Source organism: Pristiophorus japonicus, chromosome 27 (assembly GCF_044704955.1).
Source record: "Pristiophorus japonicus isolate sPriJap1 chromosome 27, sPriJap1.hap1, whole genome shotgun sequence".
In the NCBI taxonomy this organism is placed as follows: Eukaryota; Metazoa; Chordata; class Chondrichthyes; family Pristiophoridae; genus Pristiophorus; species Pristiophorus japonicus.
Window position 1 is genome coordinate 11,711,837 of NC_092003.1, and position 13,459 is coordinate 11,725,295.

Consider the following 13,459-nt stretch of genomic DNA (forward strand, 5'->3'; position numbering starts at 1 on the left):
CATTGCGAGAGGACAGGAGCAAGGATGTCTTACTGCAGTTATACAGGACCTTGGTGAGACCGCACCTGGAGTATTGTTTGCAATTTTGGTCTCCTTACCTAAGAAAGGATATACTTGCCACAGAGGGAGTGCAACGAAGGTTCACCAGACTCCTTCCTGGGATGGCAGGACTGTTGTATGAGGAGAGATTGGATCGACGAGGCCTGTATTCACTAGCGTTTAGAAGAATGAAGGGGATCTCATTGAAACGTATAAAATTCTGACTGGGTTGGATAGACTGGATGCGGGGAGGATGTTTCCCCTGGGTGGGAAGTCTAGAACACGGGGTCACAGTCTCAGGATACGGGGTAGGAAATTTAGGACCGAGATGAGGAGAAATGTTTTCACTCAGAGGGTGGTGAACCTGTGGAATTCTCTACCACAGAAAGCTGTGGAGGCCAAGTCACTGACTATATTTAAGAGGGAGATGGATAGATTTCTGGACACAAAAGGCATCAAGGGGTGTGGGGAAAAAGCGGGAATATGGTGTTGAGATAGAGGGTCAGCCATGATCATATTGAATGGCGGTGCAGGCTCGAAGGGCCGAATGGCCTACTCCTGCCCCCTATTTTCTGTGTTTCTATGAAAGGCTTTGGGGGAGTCAGTAGGCGAGACTCTCTCTGCAATATGCCCAGCCTCTGACTTGCTCTTGTGGCCACGGTTGGACCAGTTCCGTTTCTGGCCAATGGTGAACCCCCCCAGGACTCCGAGCTTTGCGCAGGAGGAACTGGGCTAAAATGGAGGCAGGCTGATTGAGGAGCGTGCGACTTAGTTGGGTCCAGGTTAGGGTGATGGAGAGGAGCTGAGGTCTCTCGGCAGAAAGTTGCAGGCCAAGTGTGGCACCCCACGGAGTTGGACCAGCATCTCAGTCAGGGAACAGATGGTGACCCAGCATAACGTGCCTCCCATTCCCCTTGCAGTGAAATCATGCCCCGTGGGAGACAATGACATACAAACTGCTGACTCACCATCGAGTAACTCAGCCCATAGTTCCCCACCAACTCTTCCTTCAACTCAGGGGTGTTTCAGATAGCTCGCAACCGGCTTGTGGGGAATGGAATAAAGAAAAGACTTGCATTTATATAGCGCCTTTCAGGACCACCGGATGTCCCAAAGCGCTTTACAGCCAATGAAGCACTTTTGTAGTGTAGTCACTGTTGTAATGTGGGAAACGCCAATTTGCGCACAGCAAGCTCCCACACACAGCAATGTGATAATGACCCAGATCATCTGTTTTAGTGATGTTGGTTGAGGGATAAATATTGGCCCCAGGACACCAGGGAGAACTCCCCCTGCTCTTCTTCTAAATAGTGGCAGTGGGATCTTTTATATCCGCCTGAGAGGGCAGACGGGGCCTCGGTTTAACGTCTCATCCGAAAGACGGCATCTCCGACAGCGCGGCGCTCCCTCAGTACTGCCCCTCCGACAGTGCGGCGCTCCCTCAGTACTGCCCCTCCGACAGTGCGGCGCTCCCTCAGTATTGCCCCTCCGACAGTGCGGCGCTCCCTCAGTATTGCCCCTCCGACAGTGCGGCCCTCCCTCAGTACCACCCCTGATATATATCGGTAGATAGTATGGTGAGAGGAAATGTAAACTAAATGGTATCATTTGCAGGTGGTGGTGTTCCCATGCGCCTGCTGCCCTTGTCCTTCTGGGTGGGTAGAGGTCGCTGGTTTGGGAGGTGCTGCCGAAGAAGCCTTGGCGAGTTGCTGCAGTGCGTCTTGTAGCCGGTGCACACTGCAGCCAGGGGGCGCCGGTGGTGGAGGGAGTGAGTGTTGAAGGTGGTGGGTAGCGTGACAATTAATAGAAATTGTCCCTCTTGTAAATCTGGGAAAGATGCTCAGAAAATCTTGGCTGAGATCACGGGTCCAATTACCCCTTGGTAAGGTTCAAATGAAACTGGTGCAGTATTTAATGTCCTGCCACATAATCACAGATACTCCCCATACATTAGGAGGAGAAGCATTCTGAAGTCAACCAGTTCATTCATAAATATGTCAGATAGAGTGGACAAAGAACTCCCGCATTTAAATAATATCTTTTCACCGCCTCAGGACGCCCCAAAGCGCTTTACGACCCATGATGTATTTTTGGAGTGTAGTCTCTGTTGTAATGTGGGAAACGCCAATTTGCGCACAGCAAGCTCCCACACACAGCAATGTGATAATGACCCAGATCATCTGTTTTAGTGATGCTGATTGAGGGATAAATATTGCCGTGGGATCTTTCATGTCCACTTGACAGGATAGACGGGGCCTCGGTTTAATGTCCCATCGAAAAGACAGCACCTCCGACAGTGCGGCGCTCCCTCACTACTGCCCCTCCGACAGTGCGGCGCTCCCTCATTACTGTCCCTCCGACAGTGCGGCGCTCCCTCAGCACTGCCCCTCCGACAGTGCGGCACTCCCTCAGTACTGCCCTTCCCCAAGTGCAACGCTCCCTTCGCCCTGCCCCTCCGACAGTGCGGGGCTCCCCCAGCACTGCCCCTCCGACAGTGCGGCGCTCCCTCAGTACTGCCCCTCCGACAGTGCGGGGCTCCCTTAGTACTGCCCCTCCGATAGTGCGGCGCTCCCTCAGTACTGCTCCTCCGACAGTGCGGCGCTCCCTTAGTACTGCCCCTCCGACAGTGCGGAGCTCCCTCAGCACTGCCCCTCCGACAGTGCGGCGTTCCCACAGTACTGCCCCTCCGACAGTGCGGGGCTCCCTCAGCACTGCCCCTCCGACAGTGCGGCGCCAACTCAGTACTGCCCCTCCGACAGTGCAGGGCTCCCCCAGCACTGCCCCTCCGACATTGTGGGGCTCCCTCAGCACTGCCCCTCCGACAGTGCGGGGCTCCCTCGGTACTGCCCCTCCGACAGTGCGGGGCTCCCCCAGTACTGGCTCTCCGACAGTGCGGCGCTCCCTCAGTACCGCCCCTCCGACAGTGCGGCGCTCCCTCAGTACCGCCCCTCTGACAGTGCGGCGATCCCTCAGCACTGCCCCTCCGACAGTGCGGCGCTCCCTCAGCACTGCCCCTCCGACAGTGCGGGGCTCCCCCAGCACTGCACTGGGAGCGGCAGCCTGGATTTTTGTGCTCGTGTGCCTGGAGTGGGACTTGAACCCATGACCTTCTGACCCAGCAGTGAGGGTACTACCTACTGAACCACAGCTGACATTTGACCACAGAGGGAAGCCTTTTGCCCTGCAGCAAGCTCTCAATTTGCGCTCCCTAATTGCACCTAATCTAATCTCAACTCATCTAACCTTATTCCATCTAATCGAATGTAATCTTATCCCATTTCCTGTCCCTTGCACACATCGTTTTATATTGCACCTTTCAAGTGCTTCTCCACTTCCCTGTCATATGATGCTTTGATCGTGTGGTAAAGCATTCAATATTTTAATAAGTCCAGTTTGAAAAATAGAATTTCTAACTTCCTCCTTTGTTCTTTTGGTGGTACTCTTGAATTTACGGGAAAGGAAGACTTGGGACTAGAACTTGCACTTTTTTTGTCTGCTTAACGCCCACTTAACGCCCATTTTACCGCTGAAATGACGTATATTGCCCAGATATCGCCCATTTTGTTGCAAAAAGGAAACTGGCGGGCTTTTTTAGGAAACTTATCGCCGAGTGTTACTTTCCCCGTGTGCTTAACGGCGAGGAACAATATTACGGCCCGCCCATTTTTTGGGGAGGCGGAATCAGCAGAATGGGCGAAGTCAACGCCCATATTATCGCCCAGCGTTACTTTCCGCGCGGAATTAACGCCGAGATTCAATGTTAGCGCCCGTCGACGGTTTTCTGTCGTAAAGTGCATATTTACCCAAACTAGCGGCCACGGAGATCGCCCGCCGTCAATTTTACCGCCTCGCCCACATGTCGCCCAGAATGTTGCTCGCTCGAAAAACCCGCCCACAGAAAGTGGAACCAACCGGGACGGACGCCCGCCGTGTGGCTGACATTTGTTAAATCCCGCTCTTACGTGAGCAACTGATATCGGAACTGTTATGTATGTGAACCTCACCAGTGTGTAAGACTTGCCACTCGGGGGCACGCCTGTGGGGGAGCGATGGGTCACCTGTGCACCCTGGAGCAAGCAGGTATACAAGGTGACTCCACCACACTGCTGCCTCACTTTGGAGTTAAATTAAAGAGACCATGGTCACGATGGTTTGACATTACAACACAGTCTCGAGGGGTTATTCTGAACTTAACAGGAAAGATTTGCCTGGAAGAGCGCTGATGTGAGTGACAACGCTGACACACCGTAGTGAGCTCAGACATCAATGGTGCCCATCACCTTGGTGCCAGTTAAAGTTTACGTTGATTGATGTTAAGTTGTATTTAAACCTTTCACGGTACGGAATCACCAGTGTGTAACGGTCCAGCTATCTGAGACTATGCGCAACAAGGTTACGTTCAATCACAGAAGTTTAATACCAACATTGGTCTGAAATCATAAGAACATAAGAACATAAGAATTAGGAACAGGAGTAGGCCATCTAGCCCCTCGAGCCTGCTCCGCCATTCAACAAGATCATGGCTGATCTGGCCGTGGACTCAGCTCCACTTACCCGCCCCCTCCCCGTAACCCTTAATTCCCTTATTGGTTAAAAACCATAAGTGACACAGCCAATAGGGGCTTAGATATGGCCCTTACGGCTAAAGGGATCAGGGGGGTATGGAGAGAAAGCAGGAAAGGGGTACTGAGGTTGTATGATCAGCCCTGATCTTATTGAATGGTGGTGCAGGCTCGAAGGGCCGAACGGCTTGCTCCTGCGCCTATTTTCGAGGTTTCGATAACACCCAACCCTTGCCCACGCAGGACTGCAGCGGTGCGAGAAGGCGGCTCACCACCACCTTACCGGCGGGGGGGCGATTAGGGGCGGGGCGCTAAACGCCGGGCCTTGCCGACGACGTCCGCGCCCCAGGAACGAACCGAAAGAGAAACCTGCCAGTGACTGTCCGGCCCCCCCACGCATCTCCCGGGACCCTGACCAGATCGCGGCGCGCCAGGGCGCCGTGCCCGTGATCTGCTCCAGCCTGGCTGCGACGAAACCTCCGGACGGGAGCGGAGAGCTCTGGCTTCGGCCTGCGTGGCGAGGAAGCAACTGCGTTCCCGGGCGCAAGAGCCTCGGGACTCACAGTGCCGTGCCAGTTTCCCATTATCTAAGCAGTGGGTGGGCGGCCCCCTCTTCAATGACTGATAATGGGCCTGAATCGTGCTTCAACGTGCTTCCTTCTGTCAGTGCTGAGCGCCTGCCGCGAAGGCCCGGCCTGTGAAGGCCTGGGCTGCCGCGGATGATAAATTGCCCGCGCAACCCTCCCGCTAATGGCATTGTCTCTGCGCGGATCTTTCTTCCCCCCCCCCCCCCACCCCCCCCCGAAACCCCAGCCATATCGGGATGAGTGACACCGCTGGGTGAGCGCCTCAGTGTGATTGAACGGCGGTGATGGAGAGCCGAGTGCTGAGCTGGCCTTTGTTGTGGATGCCCTGGGCGACTAATGGCTTTTAACCTTTGATCTCGTTCTTCAGCTAATGCGCCCTGCTCAGGATCTGGGCACAAGCTCTCGTCCTCCGCTCGACCCCGCCCCCCTCCCCCCCCGCCCCGGCCCCCCCCCCCCCCTCCCCCGCACCGACTCCCTGTCCATTACTGCTGGTCCGCAGCGAGCTGATGGGGCCATTTCTTGCCGGGCGAGCGGACTCCGCCATATTACTTTTTTAATCACCTTCGCTCCGGGGTTGGCGAAACCACCGGACAGAGCCGAGGGGGGGGGTGACCGGCAGAGGTGGTGGAGGGCACCCGCTGCTCTGTGGCTGCTCGGGGCGGGGCGGCGGGTGGCACGAGGACGGCCTACCTTCCCGCGGGGTGTGTGGGACAGCCCGCCGTGCTCCTGCGCGAGGGTCGTGGTTGGGAAGCTGAAGCTCACGCGCAGAAACAAGCCGCAATTTACGTCGCAACTTTAACGTGGTAATACAACAACAACTTGTATTCCTACAGCGCCTGTAACCTGGTGAGACGTCCCAGGGCGCTTCACAGGAGGATGATGGGAGAAAGCAATTTGACCCCGAGCCGCAGAAGCAGAAATTAGCGCAGTTGACCAAAAGCTTGGTCAGAGAGGTGGGTTTTAAGGAGCGCCTTAAAGGAGGAGAGAGAGGCGGAGAGGTTTAGGGAGGGAGTTCCAGAGCTTGGGGCCCAGGCAACAGAAGGCAATGGCCACCGTTGGCGAAGCGATTATAATCAGGGATGCCTTCAATTTGTTCCACGGCCATGCCCCTCGCTATTTCTGTAACCTCCTCCAGCTGCCAAAGCCCGCCCAGATCTCTGTGCTCCTCCAATTCTGGCCCCTCCCACCGTGCGGTGCTCTCTCAGTACCGCCCCTCCGACAGTGCGGCGCTCCCTCAGTACCGTCCCTCCGACAGTGCGGCGCTCCCTCAGTACCATCCCTCCGACAGTGCGGCGCTCCCTCAGTACCGCCCCTCCGACAGTGCGGCGCTCCCTCAGTACTGCCCCTCCGACAGTGCGGCGCTCCTTCAGTACTGCCCCTCCGACAGTGCGGCGCTCCTTCAGTACTGCCCCTCCGACAGTGCGGCGCTCCCTCAGTACTGCCCCTCCGACAGTGCGGCACTCCCCCAGTACTGCCCCTCCGACAGTGCGGCGTTCCCTCAGTAACAACCCTCCGACAGTGCGGCGCTCCCTCAGTACTGCCCCTCCGACAGTGCGGCTCTCCCCCAGTACTGCCCCTCCGACAGTGCGGCGCTCCCTCAGTAACAACCCTCCGACAGTGTGGCGCTCCCTCAGCACCGCCCCTCCGACAGTGCGGCGCTCCCTCAGCACCGCCCCTCCGACAGTGCGGCACTCCCTCAGTACTGCCCCTCCGACAGTTTGAGCTCCCTCAGTACTGCCCCTCCGACAGTGCGGCGCTCCCTCAGTAACAACCCTCCGACAGTGCGGCGCTCCGTCAGTACTGCCCCTCCGACAGTGCGGCGCTCCGTCAGCACCGCCCCTGCGACAGTGAGACGCTCCCTCATTAGTGCCCCTCCGACAGTGCGGCGCTCCCTCAGCACCGCCCCTCCGACAGTGCGGCACTCCCCCAGTACTGCCCCTCCGACAGTGCGGCGCTCCCTCAGCACCGCCCCTCCGACAGTGTGGCGCTCCCTCAGCACCGCCCCTCCGACAGTGCGGCACTCCCCCAGTACTGCCCCTCCGACAGTGCGGCACTCCCGCAGTACTGCCCCTCCGACAGTGCGGCGCTCCCGCAGTACTGCCCCTCCGACAGTGTGGGACTCCCTCAGTACTGCCCCTCCGACAGTGTGGGACTCCCTCAGTACTGCCCCTCCGACAGTGCGGCGCTCCCTCAGTACTGCCCCTCCGACAGTGCGGCGCTCCCTCAGTACTGCCCCTCCGACAGTGCGGCGCTCCCTCAGTACTGCCCCTCCGACAGTGTGGGACTCCCTCAGTACTGCCCCTCCGACAGTGTGGGACTCCCTCAGTACTGCCCCTCCGACAGTGTGGGACTCCCTCAGTACTGCCCCTCCGACAGTGTGGGACTCCCTCAGTACTGCCCCTCCGACAGTGTGGGACTCCCTCAGTACTGCCCCTCCGACAGTGTGGGACTCCCTCAGTACTGCCCCTCCGACAGTGTGGGACTCCCTCAGTATTGCACTGGGAGCTTCAGGTCGGATTAAATGTTGTGAACAGCTGACTTTCGGAGTTGTGCTTTTTGAAAAATAAATTCTTGGGATATTCATTATTCATTCTCTCCTCCTTCTAGACGCTCCTTAAAAACTACTTCTTTGACCAAGCTTTTGGTCGCCTGTCCTAATATCTCCTTCTGTGGCTCGGTGTCAAATTCTGTTTGCTAACCCTACTGTGACACGCCTTCGGACATTCTACTACGTTAAAGGCGCTACATAAAGGCATGTCATCATTCGGGCGTCGCTGGCAAGGCCCAGCGTTTATCGCCCGTCCCTAATCGCCCCTTGAGAAGGCGGTGGTGAGCCGCCTTCTTGAACCGCTGCAGTCCCGTGTGGTGAAGGTGCTCCCACAGTGCTGTTAGGGAGGGAGTCCCAGGATTGTGACCCAGCGACGATGAAGGAACGGCCGATATATTTCCAAGTCGGAATGGTGTGTGTGTGTGACTGGGAGGGGAACGTGGAGGTGGTGGTGTTCCCATGCGCCTGCTGCCCTTGTCCAGTGACTAGATACGATTATTCCATTCCAGGGTTTTCGGAGAAGTTTATCTGCAAGAAGACAGCAGCCCGGATTTAATTGATTGCTTATAGAAGCACAAAAGCCACAGGCGTTCTGACAATGGATAGTTCAGATTGCTTATCTCTATGATTCATTTTTACAACCACTAGATCTCAAATTGGTTGCACAATGATTGTGTTCGCCTGCTTTTATATTGCTTTAGTCAGAAGGTCGTGGGTCAGATGCGCACTCCACGGCCTTGAGCCCATAATCCAGGCCGACACTCCCAGTGCAGTACTGAGGGAGCCCCGCACTGTCGGAGGGGCAGTACTGAGGGAGCGCCGCACTGTCGGAGGGGCAGTACTGAGGGAGCACCGCACTGTCGGAGGGGCAGTACTGAGGGAGCACCACACTGTCGGAGGGGCAGTACTGAGGGAGCGCCGCACTGTCGGAGGGGCGGTACTGAGGGAGCGCCGCACTGTCGGAGGGGCAGTACTGAGGGAGCGCCGCACTGTCGGAGGGGCAGTACTGAGGGAGCGCCGCACTGTCGGAGGGGCAGTACTGAGGGAGCGCCGCACTGTCAGAGGGCTAGTACTGAGGGAGCGCCGCATTGTCGGAGGGCCAGTACTGAGGGAGTGCCGCACTGTCGGAGGGCCAGTACTGAGGGAGCGCCGCATTGTCGGAGGGCCAGTACTGAGGGAGCACCGCACTGTCGGAGGGGCAGTACTGAGGGAGCACCACACTGTCGGAGGGGCAGTACTGAGGGAGCGCCGCACTGTCGGAGGGGCGGTACTGAGGGAGCGCCGCACTGTCGGAGGGGCAGTACTGAGGGAGCGCCGCACTGTCGGAGGGGCAGTACTGAGGGAGCGCCGCACTGTCAGAGGGCTAGTACTGAGGGAGCGCCGCATTGTCGGAGGGCCAGTACTGAGGGAGTGCCGCACTGTCGGAGGGCCAGTACTGAGGGAGCGCCGCATTGTCGGAGGGCCAGTACTGAGGGAGTGCCGCACTGTCGGAGGGCCAGTACTGAGGGAGTGCCGCACTGTCGGAGGGCCAGTACTGAGGGAGTGCCGCACTGTCGGAGGGCCTGTACTGAGGGAGCTCGGCACTGTCTTTCGGATGGGAGGTTAAACCAAGGCCCCATCTGCTCTCTCAGGTGGATGTAAAAGATTCCACAACCACTATTCGAGGAGGAAGGGGCTCCACACGGTAAATGCAGAGAGGATGTTTCCCCTCGTGGGAAAAACTAAAACGAGGGGGCATAGTCTCAGAATAAGGGGCCGCCCATTTAAAACTGAGATGAGGAGGAATTTCTTCTCTCAGAGGGTTGTAAATCTGTGGAATTCTCTGCCCCAGAGAGCTGTGGAGGCTGGGTCATTGAATATATTTAAGGCGGAGATAGACAGATTTTTGAGCGATAAGGGCGTCAAGGGTGTGGTCAGGGAAGTGGAGCTGAGTCCCTGATCGGATCAGCCATGATCGCATTGAATGGCGGAGCAGGCTCGAGGGGCCGAATGGCCGACTCCTGCTCCTATTTCTTATGTTCTTATGTAAGAGCATGGGGAGTTCTCCCTGGTGTCCTGGGGCTAATATTTATCTCTCAACCAACACTAAAACAGATGATCTGGGTGATTATCTCATTGCTGTTTGTGAGAGCTTGCTGTGCTCAAATTGGCTGCCGCGTTTCCCACATTACAACAGTGAGTACACTCCAAAATGAACAACCAATTTGGCTGTAAAGCACTGTCTCCTGCTCTGTCTCTGGTGCTGTCTATCTCTGCCTTAAATTTATTCAATGACCCAGCCTCCACAGCTCTCTGAGGCAGCGAATTCCACAGATTTACAACCCTCTGAGAGAAGAAATTCCTCCTCATCTCAGTTTTAAATGGGCGGCCCCTTATTCTGAAACTCTGCCACCGAGTTCTCGATTCCCCCACGAGGGGAACCATCCTCTCTGCATCTACCCTGTCCAGCCCCCTCGGAAATCTTGTACATTTCAATAAGAGATCGAGTGGTGGGAATGGATGCAGAGATAGAAACAGAGAAAATAGGAGCAGGAGTAGGCCATTCGGCCCCTTTGAGCCTGCACCGCCATTCAATATGATCATGGGTGATCCTCTATCTCAACACCATATTCCCGCTTTTTCCCCATACCCCTTGATGTTTTTTGTGTCCAGAAATCTATCTATCTCCCTCTTAAATATATTCAGTGACTTGGCCTCCACAGCCTTCTGTGGTGGAGAATTCCACAGGTTCACCACCCTCTGAGTGAAAACATTTCTCCTCATCTCGGGCCTAAATTTCCCACCCCGTATCCTGAGACTGTGACCCCTTGCTCTAGACTTCCCAGCCCGAGGAAACATCCTCCCCACATCCAGTCTGTCCAACCCAGTCAGAATTTTATACGGTTCAATGAGATCCCCTCTCATTCTCTCGCGAAGATACTCAAGCAAGGATGTTGATGGATACCTTTCGTGAAATTGGGATTAACAAGATGGACAGGTCAATAAAATGAAGAGGTGGTTTAAACCCGTTCCTGTCTCACCATCTAACCTTCCAAAAGCACTCAAATTGACCCACTTTGTTCACTCAGTAATTTATTGTGTTAACAGCTATGCCGTGATATTGCACCTTCTCAGTATTACTGTTCATGTAAAAATCACAGTGGCGGAACGCAAACGTGATTGGGATAAAAATAATTGTTTTGTGTGAGCTCCAGTAATGCAGTCACACTTTAGTGCAGGCAGATTCATTAGAGACGGGCAATAAATGCTCGGCCTTGCCAGCAACGCCTACATCCCGTGAAGGAATCATAAAACAAAAGATTGCAGTGTTGGTATAGAATCATCGATTGATACAGCGCAGAAGGAGGCCCTTTGGCCCAGCGAGCCCATGCTGGTTCTCCGAAAGAGCTCTCCAATTAGTCCCATTCCTGCTCCCCGCCTCCTCCCTCCGCTCTTTCTCCCATATCCCTGCATATTCTGCAAGCGCGCTACTCGGAATTCCTACACGGCCAACGAGCCAAAGGTGGGCAGAGGAGACGTTACAAGGGACACCCCTCCCTGATAAAGTGCGACATCCCCACCGACACCTGGGAGTCCCTGGCCCAAAGACCAGTCCGCACTAAGTGGAGGAAGTGCATCCGGGAGGGCGCTGAGCACCTCGAGTCACGTCGCCGAGAGCGTGCAGAAACCAAGCTCAGGCAGCGGAAGGAGCGTGCGGCAAACCAGTCCCACCCTCCCCTTCCCTCAACCACTGTCTGTCCCACCTGTGACAGGGACTGTGGTTCTCGTATTGGACTGTTCAGCCACCTAAGGACTCATGTTAAGAGTGGAAGCAAGCCTTCCTCAATTCCGAGGGACTGCTTATAATGTGATGATGATGCATATTATATCCCTTCAAGTATTTATCCAATGTATCTTAGTGTTCATGTCCCAGCTAAAACATTGGAGACAGAAATCAGGGCAACCCATGTGCTCAAATATTTATTTTCCCAACAAGACCTTGAGCATTAAACTAAACCAGCCTAGACTATCCAACAACAATGCGTTTTTATGTCATGCCTAAAATGTCCCAAACGTCACAGGAGCGATTATCAAACGAAATTTGACCCTGAGCCACATAAGGAGATAATAGGACAGGTGATCAAAAGCTTGGTCAAAGAGGGAGGTTTTAAGGAGCGTCTTAAAGGAGGAGAGAGAGGTGGAGAGGTTTAGGGAGGGAGTTCCAGAGCTTGGGGCCCAGGCAACAGAAGGCACGGCCACCGATGGAGGAGCGATTATAATCAGGGATGCTCAGGAGGGCAGAATTAGAGGAGCGCAGAGATCTCGGGGGGTTTGTGGGGCTGGAGGAGATTACAGAGATAGGGAGGGGGCGAGGGCCATGGAGGGATTTGTAAACAAGGATGAGAATCCAGCCAACTTTTATACCTTTGTGAAAGGATCAATTACTGGCGGGGTGTCACAGAAAGACCAATTGCGAAGGATAGGGGGAGATTGGAAAAGTTGCCGCTGAGTGGACGAATGAAAGACAACGAGACAAGGGAATGGGAGGCGCACATCCATCAATTGTCCTGGCCGACAGGATAAAACACAGCAGGGCAGGAGAATAGAAAGACTTGCATTTATATAGCGCCTTTCACGACCACCGGACGTCCCAAAGTGCCAATCAAGCACTTGTTTGGAGTGCCGTCACTGGTGCAGTGTGGGAAACGCAGCAGCCAATCTGCGAACAGCAAGCTCCCACACACAGCAACGTGACAATGGCCCAGATCATCTGTTTTAGTGATGTTGATCGAGGGATAAATATTGGCCCCAGGACACCGGGGAGAACTCCCCCTGCTCTTCTTCGAAATAGTGGCCGTGGGATCTTTTATGTCCACCTGAGAGAGCAGACGGGGCCTCGGTTTTTGATAAATTTATTCACAAGATGTGGGCATCGCTGGCAAGGCCCACCATTTATTGCCCATCCCTAATTGCCCCTTGAGAAGGTGGTGGTGAGCTGCCTTCTCGAATACAACTGAGTGTCTCGCTGGGCCATTTCAGAGGAGAGTTAAGAGCCAACCACATTGCTGTGGGTCTGGAGTCACATACCGGCCAGACCGGGTAAGGGCGGCAGATTTCCTTCCCTGAAGGCCATTAGTGAACCAGATGGTTTTTTTATGACAGTCCATTCATTTCATGGTCACCGTTATTGATATTAGCTTTTTATTTTAGCTTTATTTAATCGGCTGAATTTAAATTCCCCAGCTGCCATGATAGAATTTGAACTCATGTCCCTGGATCATTAGTCCCTGTTTCTGGATTGTTGGACCACTACATAACCACTATGCTACCATTCCCAATGCTGATTAAGGGATAAATATTGGCCCCAGGACACCGGGGTGAACTCCCCTGCTCTTCCTCCAGTAGTGCCCATGGGATCTTTTACGTCCGCCTGAGAGAGCAGACAGGGCCTCGGTTTAATGTCTCATCCGAAAGACGGCACCTCTGACAGTGCGGCGCTCCATCAGTACTGCCCCTCTGAGAGAGCGGTGCTCCATCAGTACTGCCCCTCCGACAGTGCGGCGCTCCCTCGGTACCGCCCCTCCGATAGTGCGGCGCTCCCTCAGTACCGCCCCTCCGACAGTGCGGCGCTCCCTCGGTACCGCCCCTCCGATAGTGCGGCGCTCCCTCGGTACCGCCCCTCCGATAGTGCGGCGCTCCCTCGGTACCGCCCCTCCGATAGTGCGGCGCTCCCTCGGTACTGC

The 13,459-nt window shown here is 55.3% G+C and overlaps 1 protein-coding gene across 1 annotated transcript in view; it reads left to right on the forward strand.

Moving 5' to 3' along the window:
• LOC139239484 (neurexin-2-like) overlaps positions 1-13,459 on the forward strand; it is a 1,141,616-nt gene that overhangs the window by 480,829 nt on the left and 647,328 nt on the right. The window lies entirely within an intron of this gene.